This window comes from Dipodomys merriami, unplaced genomic scaffold (genome assembly GCF_024711535.1).
Source record: "Dipodomys merriami isolate MVZ:Mamm:240054 unplaced genomic scaffold, mDipMer1.0.p SCAF_674, whole genome shotgun sequence".
NCBI lineage: Eukaryota > Metazoa > Chordata > Mammalia > Rodentia > Heteromyidae > Dipodomys > Dipodomys merriami.
Window position 1 is genome coordinate 231,145 of NW_027206262.1, and position 7,753 is coordinate 238,897.

Here is a 7,753-nt window from a genome sequence, read left to right on the forward strand (position 1 = left end):
GGTGGTCAATGGTGAACCCAAGGTGCCAGGACTTTTAATAGCCATGTGGCAGGGTCGAAGGCTCTATCACTGATGGTCAAGGTTGTCAGGCGACGTCATAGCTCCAATATCCTGACACACCTGACCTGGGATCGTCCTCCCTCTTCATCTTCCTTGCTCTACCCCTCCCCCTTGATACTCCCTCATCCAAAATCCTCCCTAGATCTTGGACCAGAAAATAAACTTGTTGGGACTGGGGGTGTTCGAAACCTGGTGACACACCCTGAGCCCTAGGGTCTACCCGAGGCTGTTTCCCTCTGCAGTCGGTGACCAAAATGCTCCACAATGTCATAAAGTAGCTGAGGAGTCATTGGTTTGGTCCTACATACTGTCTTTAAGCTCTGAAACTCTCTCCACAGAGATTGTGAATGGTTGCCTCCCTTGATCCAGGCACTCCAAACCAAGGCTTGCATGCTCCCTTCTTCCCTTCCTTTCTTCTTTTTCTCTCACCATCCTTCTCTGGCTTTCTTTCTTTCTCTGACTCCTGGGTCTTGAACTCGGAACCTGGGTGCTGCCCCTGGGTCTTTGTACTCAACGCCAATGGACTAAGGCTTGACCCACACATCCACTTCTGGCATTTTCTTTTTGGTAGTTAGTTGGAGATAAGAGTCCTACAGGCTTTCCTGCCCAGAACTTAAGCCTCGATCCTCCTATCTCAGCCTCCTATGTAGCTAGGGTTACAGGCATAAAGCACAGGCATCCAGCTCAAACCAAGGTTTCTTCATGTGTTGTGGAACCAGCACTGGAAATTTTCATCATCTATGACTTCCCCCCCGCCACCCCCCCCCCCGAGCATTGCGCACACTGTAACTCTTTGTTGGATAAATAAATAATCATCTGTCTATGACAATACTACAGAAAACTCCCATCTGATTCTGGTAAGCATCTTGGGTGGGCAAAACCTGATGTAGCTCTCCCACAGTTTTCCCTACTCCCTCTTCCTGCCCTTCTGGTGCCACCGCACTTAACTCTTTTGGCTCCAAGGACATGAGCCACGATGTACTCGCTGGATTCTGGGGCCTCTGGGATGCCTATCTTTTCAAAGATCTCTGTCCAACGGCTAACCAGCTTTGTGGCACTCAATTCCCCACTCAGGTGTGAACAAGGTTGCTGTGAGCTGAACGCCTGGCTCAAGGGGCATACTCTCCAACCCCTGGGGCCAGACAGGATGGTCCACCATATCTGGCCTCCAAGTTTCATGTTGAAGAGAAAGGATCCTTGAGGCATCCCAGGTCTCTGAATCCCAAAGTCCAGTACAGATGCTAGGAATTGTCTCTGCTTACAGCTGGCAGGCTGGGGATGGCGAGGTCACAATCTCTGCTCCCCACGACATTCTCGACTGTGGTGGCCACCCTACAGATAGCCAGAGGCTAATCAGTAGCTGCTGAAGAAAGGCCGTCAGGGCATGACGTTCATAGCAGGAGATCATCTGGCTAGGGAACTCTACCTGTGCTGCTTTAAACATCATTGTTTGGCAGCTGAAATGGTCTGTCTAATTTGACCCATAATCCCAGGTGTTAGTGGAAATTGCCAACTTCAAGAAAAACCCTTGGAAAAGATGGCATTTCACTTGTCCCAATCAAACTTAAAGGTTTCCAAAGTCCGTGGACCCTTTCCAGACAGCCTACAGCAGGTTACCGAAACTGGCATTCAGAGAGCCCTAGGTAACTGCCATGTCCTGATACTGAGCAGGCTCCAGCAGAGAGAACACACTTGCCTACCACTGCCCAGCTGGAAACGGCCCAGGCGGGACACAGATTATAGTCTACAGGACTCCAGGGAGAACTGCACTAGAGTGTACTGACCGGGAAGGGAATCCACGCACCAGTGGGGGCCTGGAGCCCCCTGCCCAGATCCCCACAGACACCATCAATGCCCTGGGTAAGGTTCCCCTCTCATCCTTTGTTGTAGTGGGCCATCTGCCATATCACACCGTTCACCACTTCCCAGACCCTCCTAGCTTCACAGCCCCTTCCCTCCTCCCCTGCATCTCATTCCCTAATTATGTTTGGCAGAAACATTCACAAGCCTTGAATTAGCTCCAACTATACACACGAGAGCAGAGTGTCTGGGTGGAAGAGTGCAGCTGTGGTCACACTCATGAGCCTTCTGGCTGAAGACAGAAGGACAGGTGTCCATTCTGGTCTGCGCTTCCCACAGGCCTCCTAGTGGAGACCTACACAGGCCCAGCAGCTACAGTTGGCTACAGGAAAGGGGAAGAGGGAGGTGGAAAGAAGTGGAAAGGAAATCTACTAAAACCTTCTCCAAATATGTAGTGAAATAATAAAGGAGAAAACAGAAATTGTGGCTGGGCTTGTACTGGGCATTCATGAAAAGAGAACAACAAATACACACATACACACAAATAAAATGCTTTTGCTCTTTTTAGACACGGTGACTTAAATATATTTTCATTGTTCTCATCTCCCTACTCTCCCAACACACACACACACACACACACAAATCGAAACCGGAGACAGAAGACTCATCCATGTAGCACTTGCAATTTACCACCTGATCATTCTCCTCCTGAGCACAGTCAGGCTGTACAAGGAGAAAGATGATCTCTCTCTCTCTCTCTCTCTCTCTCTCTCTCTCTCTCTCTCTCTCTCTCTCTCTCTCTCTCTCTCTCTCTCTCTCTCTCTCTCTCTCTCTCTCTCTCTCTCTCTCTCTCTCTTTCACTCTTTCTTGCACACACAGACTCAGAGCATTGTCTCTCCCGAGTTAGTTGGTTCCTCATCTGGGAAATGTACAAGCTTGAGCATGGGGGTTCCCTGGTCAGAACCAGGGGATCCCACCAAGGGGAACATTGCTCTAATAATACAGAACCACTCTGCCTCTCCCTTTCTCCAGGGACAGACCCTTCCCATTGAGAACAACCAGCCTTGAGTCCCCATTCACTAAAACCCTATGCTAGGACTCTGGGTGAAGGAGTCTTGAGACAGGTGGCTCCTCAGAGCCAGGAGAGGAAACAAAGAAGGGGGTCATGATGATTGCAGAGGGGTGTCTGACCTGGGGTGGGGGCATGGTTGGGGAATTTGATGGGTTCCTAAAGGCTATATACATGGATCGACTCCCTACTTCCAGCCTAGATGCTTCTGGGTGACTTGGTGGATCCTTGAGGAGGACAAGGAGACCAGATGGACCAGGAGCACTTAGCAGAGCTGGCAAAGCTGGGAAATGTGATCACCCTGGGAACACTGTTAACAGCTGGGGTGGGGGAGACAGGACAGGTGTATGTGTGTTGGAGGAACACACCTCCCAAATATTCACCTCCTATCTGACCCCCAGTGCCCTCACCTCCTACTGGGCTCTTCTGGGACCTCCTCAGGTGAAGGTGTGACTGAGCACAGAAGACAGACAAGGGCTCCCACAGCAATAAGGGGGCCTATCTGCTGCATCCAACACCCTTCACCCCCAGAAAAAAAGGAAAAGACCCGAGAGGTGCTGCTACCCACCTCTGACTAAAGCCATCAGGTTCCCACCAGGCAGAGGAAGAGTGCAGATATGCTGCTGTGTGGCTCCCACTGCTCCAGGCCAGGGGCTCTGTGGTGTCCCCTCCTCACCCATTTGTTTATCTCACCTTTTCCTGGGGACATCTGCTGCCAGGGATGGGGGTGGGATCCCAGGGTCGACACCCCACCCCAGCAACTGGGTCTCATTTGTGGCAGAGCCAGGGCGGACTGTGGGGCACTAGAGAAGTGCAGGTGGGACAGGAGAGGGGAGGCAGGAGGTGCAGGTCTGGGTACACTGGGGGGGTGGTGACAGGGAGTCACAAGGTACAGGGGCCACGGGGTGTGGGCCCAAGGGGCAGCCACTTATGTGTACTGCTGGGGAGAAGCTGTAGGCAGCGGCTCCTGGTGCTTGAGGTCCCTGGAGTCCAGGACCTGGGACCAGGATCAGGTCGGGGCAGCAAGCAGGTTAGGGCCGTGCCATTTCTGCCAGGGAACTGAGAGAGGCACCAAGGTTCTGAGCTGGCAGCACCATGTGTGAAATGTGGCACTGCTGGGAGGGGGCAGGGGCGTCTGAGGGTGCCTGGCAAGGCTGTGAGCTTCCTCTGCTCCTCCTCCTCAGCTGCTGCTGCTGCCCATTCCTCAGCAGCCTCGGCCACCACCTCAGCAGCCTCCTCCCCAGGGGTTGCTGCTTCCACCACCGCCCCGCCTGAGCAGCCACCTTCTCCATTGCTGCACCCCAGCCACTGCCACCTTACTCCCCCTACCAGGATCTCAGACTTGCGTGCCATGGCCACCTTGCCTCCATGGGGCTGCTTGGCAATGCGCCTGCCGTGCTGGCTCCGCGTGCTCTCTGCTCCTGGCCAGGACCCGCACTATGATCCAAGCGGCCTCCAGCCGCTGAAGCCGCTTCCCCTCCTGCATGTGCTTGTTCTTCTCTCTAACCTCACTCTCTGCCCTCCACTCCTCTCCTGGGCTGCCCCACCCCCGCCCGTGCATATGCGCCCACCCCAATTGGGCCCTGGCCTTGGCTGCCACTGCAGTGTGCCCCTGGGCTCCACCTCCCCTGGGTTCGCCCTCTCACCCCGCACTGCAATCGCAGCCCTGACTGGGCCCTGAAGCTTCCAGGCCATGGAAGCTTCCAGGCCATGGCAATTGCAGCCTCACCTCAGCATAGCACTCCCCACCAACCCCAGTACTTGCGGGGGAGTGGGGGAACTAATCTCCCCTCAGCCCCACCGCTGGAGGAGACTCTCCTCCATCCCCCTCCACACACCAAGCAGGTGCATGGTGACCCTCGTGTGTGTATGTGTGTGTTTGTGATTGTGTTTGTGTGTGTGATTGTTGGGGATAACTACCACTCAAGGACTCAGAACATAGCACCCTTTGGAATGACTCAGTACACAGCATACTTCCAAAACCAGCACAAAGCACCCTGTGTAAAGGACTCAGCACACAGTTAACTTTGAAGGACTCAGCAGATAGTACCTTGTGTAGAGTACTCAGCACACAGCACTTTTTTTCTTTTCTTTTATTATGAAAATACCATACAGAGGGGTTACAATTACATGGGCAAGGTAATGAGTACATTTCTTCTTTTAAATTTTTATTTATTTTTTATTGTGAAAATACTGTACTTTTTGAAGGAGGGAGACCATAGTCTGCAGTGTAAAGGACTCAGTGCATGACATGTTTTGAAAAACTCAGCATGTAGCACTCTTTCCCAGATACTCATTACATAGCACCCTGGGTTAAGACTCCACACAAAGCACCCTTTGAAGGGCTGAGTATGTAGCACACTGTATAAAACACTCAGTGCACAGCACCCTTTGTAAACATCAGCACGTAGCACAATTTTGAAGGACTCAACACAATCACATTGTGGAAGGTCTCAGCACAGAGCACCCTGTGTAAAGGACTCAGCACACAGCACTCAAAAAACTCACCTCATCCCTCTCTTCCCAAGGGTTCAGTACATACTAGCACCTTTGGGATGAATTAGCACACCACACTTTTTGAAGGACTCAGCATGCAGTACATTTTGTAATGGACTCTGCGCACAGTACCCTTTGGAAAACCTAGAACAGCCCAACCTTCTTAGGGACTCAGCACATAGCACCCTTTGTGATGACTCAGCAAACAGCACCTTTTTGAGGATTCAGTACAAAACCCCAGGACCCAACAAACAGCACCCTGTGAAGGAATCAGCACATAGCTGTATGTCACAAGTTCAGTTGTCATTAGAATTAGTGTGCTTTCTTCAGTATCACCATTCTTCAGAAACACTTCACAAATCCTACTAGTTCACATTTAGCTAACCTGTGTTTTATGGAGGAGGGTCAGCTAGGGGTCTTGAACTCAAAGCTTAGGGGCCCTGTCTCTGAGCTCTTTGGTTCAATGTTAAAGCTCTACCATTTTGAGACACAGCTCCAATTTTGGGGGTTGTTCTTTGATAGGCCTTACAGTGATCAGAAAGGCCAAGTAGGGGTGTCCATGGGCAAAGGCTCTTAGCTTGGCCTGGAGCTGACCTCTCCCTTCCTTGTACCCCTCAGAGCCGGGCCTCCTGTACCTCTCTTGGCCTAGGGTGGAACAGACCTGCTCTGGCATCAGTACTCAGGGTGAGCAAAAATCAGCTTGGCCCTGGTCACTTTCCCAAATTGAACTGTAGAGGATGATGGCGGGGGTGGGGGGGAAGCCCTATGACTGGCCACCAGGAGGCAGGAGTCTCCCACCATAGGGATTCTACCTGCAAGTTGTGTTTACTCTTGCTTCCCTGCGGACCCCATCATGCTTCAAAGCCACCCTGGACAGGAAAGTGCTTGAGACACTTACCTACATTTAACCATAGAAAAGCAAGTGAGGCTGTGGCTCAAGTGACAGAGCGCTAGGCTTGAGCAAGAAAACTCAGGGATAGAGCCTAGGCCCTGAGTTCACACACACACAAACACACACACACACACACACACACACACACACACACACACACACACACACACACACACCATATGCATGCAAAATCAAAGATTTCTACACTGCAATCTTTCGGTATTCTCTACCTTTTTCCCACTAAGCCTGGTGGTTTTTGGCCTAAGAGTTTGATGTATACAACACCACCTGGCATCTTTGATTTTAGGGAACAGAATGGCTAGAACATCAGCCTTCCCCCATCCCAGCAACTTGGTTGAGTCAAGGTCTATCCTGGCCCTTTGGGTCTCCTTTTACAGACTCACCAAGAAGCCTTCAAATGGTATCACTTGTTGGGCGCTGGTAGCTCACTCCTGTCATCTGAGCTACTCAGGAAGCTGAGATCTGGAGCATTATGGTTCCAAGCCAGCATGGGCAGGAAAGTATATGAGACTCTTATCCTCGATGAACCATCAGAAAACAAGAAGTGGCCCTGTGGCTCAAGTGATGAGTGCCAGCCTCAAGAAAAAGAGTTCAGGGACAATGCTCACAGCCAACAACAACAAGGAGAGGTATTGCATGTTGGCTTTGGGATTAGCATGGGCCAAATGTAACTGGAATTTTCAAGTGCTCCAAGACAAAGCAGTACTTTTTTAGTCCCATGCTCCTCCATCTCGTTTCACCCCCTGGCCTTGGCCATGCTTTCGGTCAGTATGGTCCTGGCTGGACGGGAGGGTTTCAAGGAGGAAGATCCCAGAGCAATCACCCCGCCTCCTTCCGCCCTGCTTACCGTGCTGTTTCTGCTCTTTGCTATAGACCTTCTTCCTGGAATCCATCTGTGAGATCATTACCACCAACATAGTGGTGAGTGGTGGTGGTCCAGGCTAACATGGGCAGTCAGAGGTAGAAGTGGGTCTGGGACTAGGACCTTCCACCCTAAGTGTGGGCTGAGGCCAGGACTGACCTTTATTTCATCCTGAGCCTTGCAGGGGTGAGGAGTCATTGTAGACTCCACACTGAGTCAGGTAAGATCGAAATCTGGAGAACCACTTGTGTGGGGAAGGATGTGGGGCTCAGAGGGGCACTATTTTTGGTACTCCTTTCTTAGGACTCCCCTCTGCCTCGCTCATCCCTCAATGGTAGAAGAGAAACTTCAACTAAGGGTGTGGGAAGAGGGGGCGGGGGAATATTTTGGTGTGAACCAGACTTGTGCTTCATAGTCATCCTAGCCCCTACTTCCTATTTATCTGAGGAATGGCCATATGGGTTTGGGAGGATGGAGGATCATCCTACCTGAGAATGTGTCTTAGCTGTAGAGTGGTTGCCTAGCATGTCTAAAGACCTGGGTTTGATTCCAC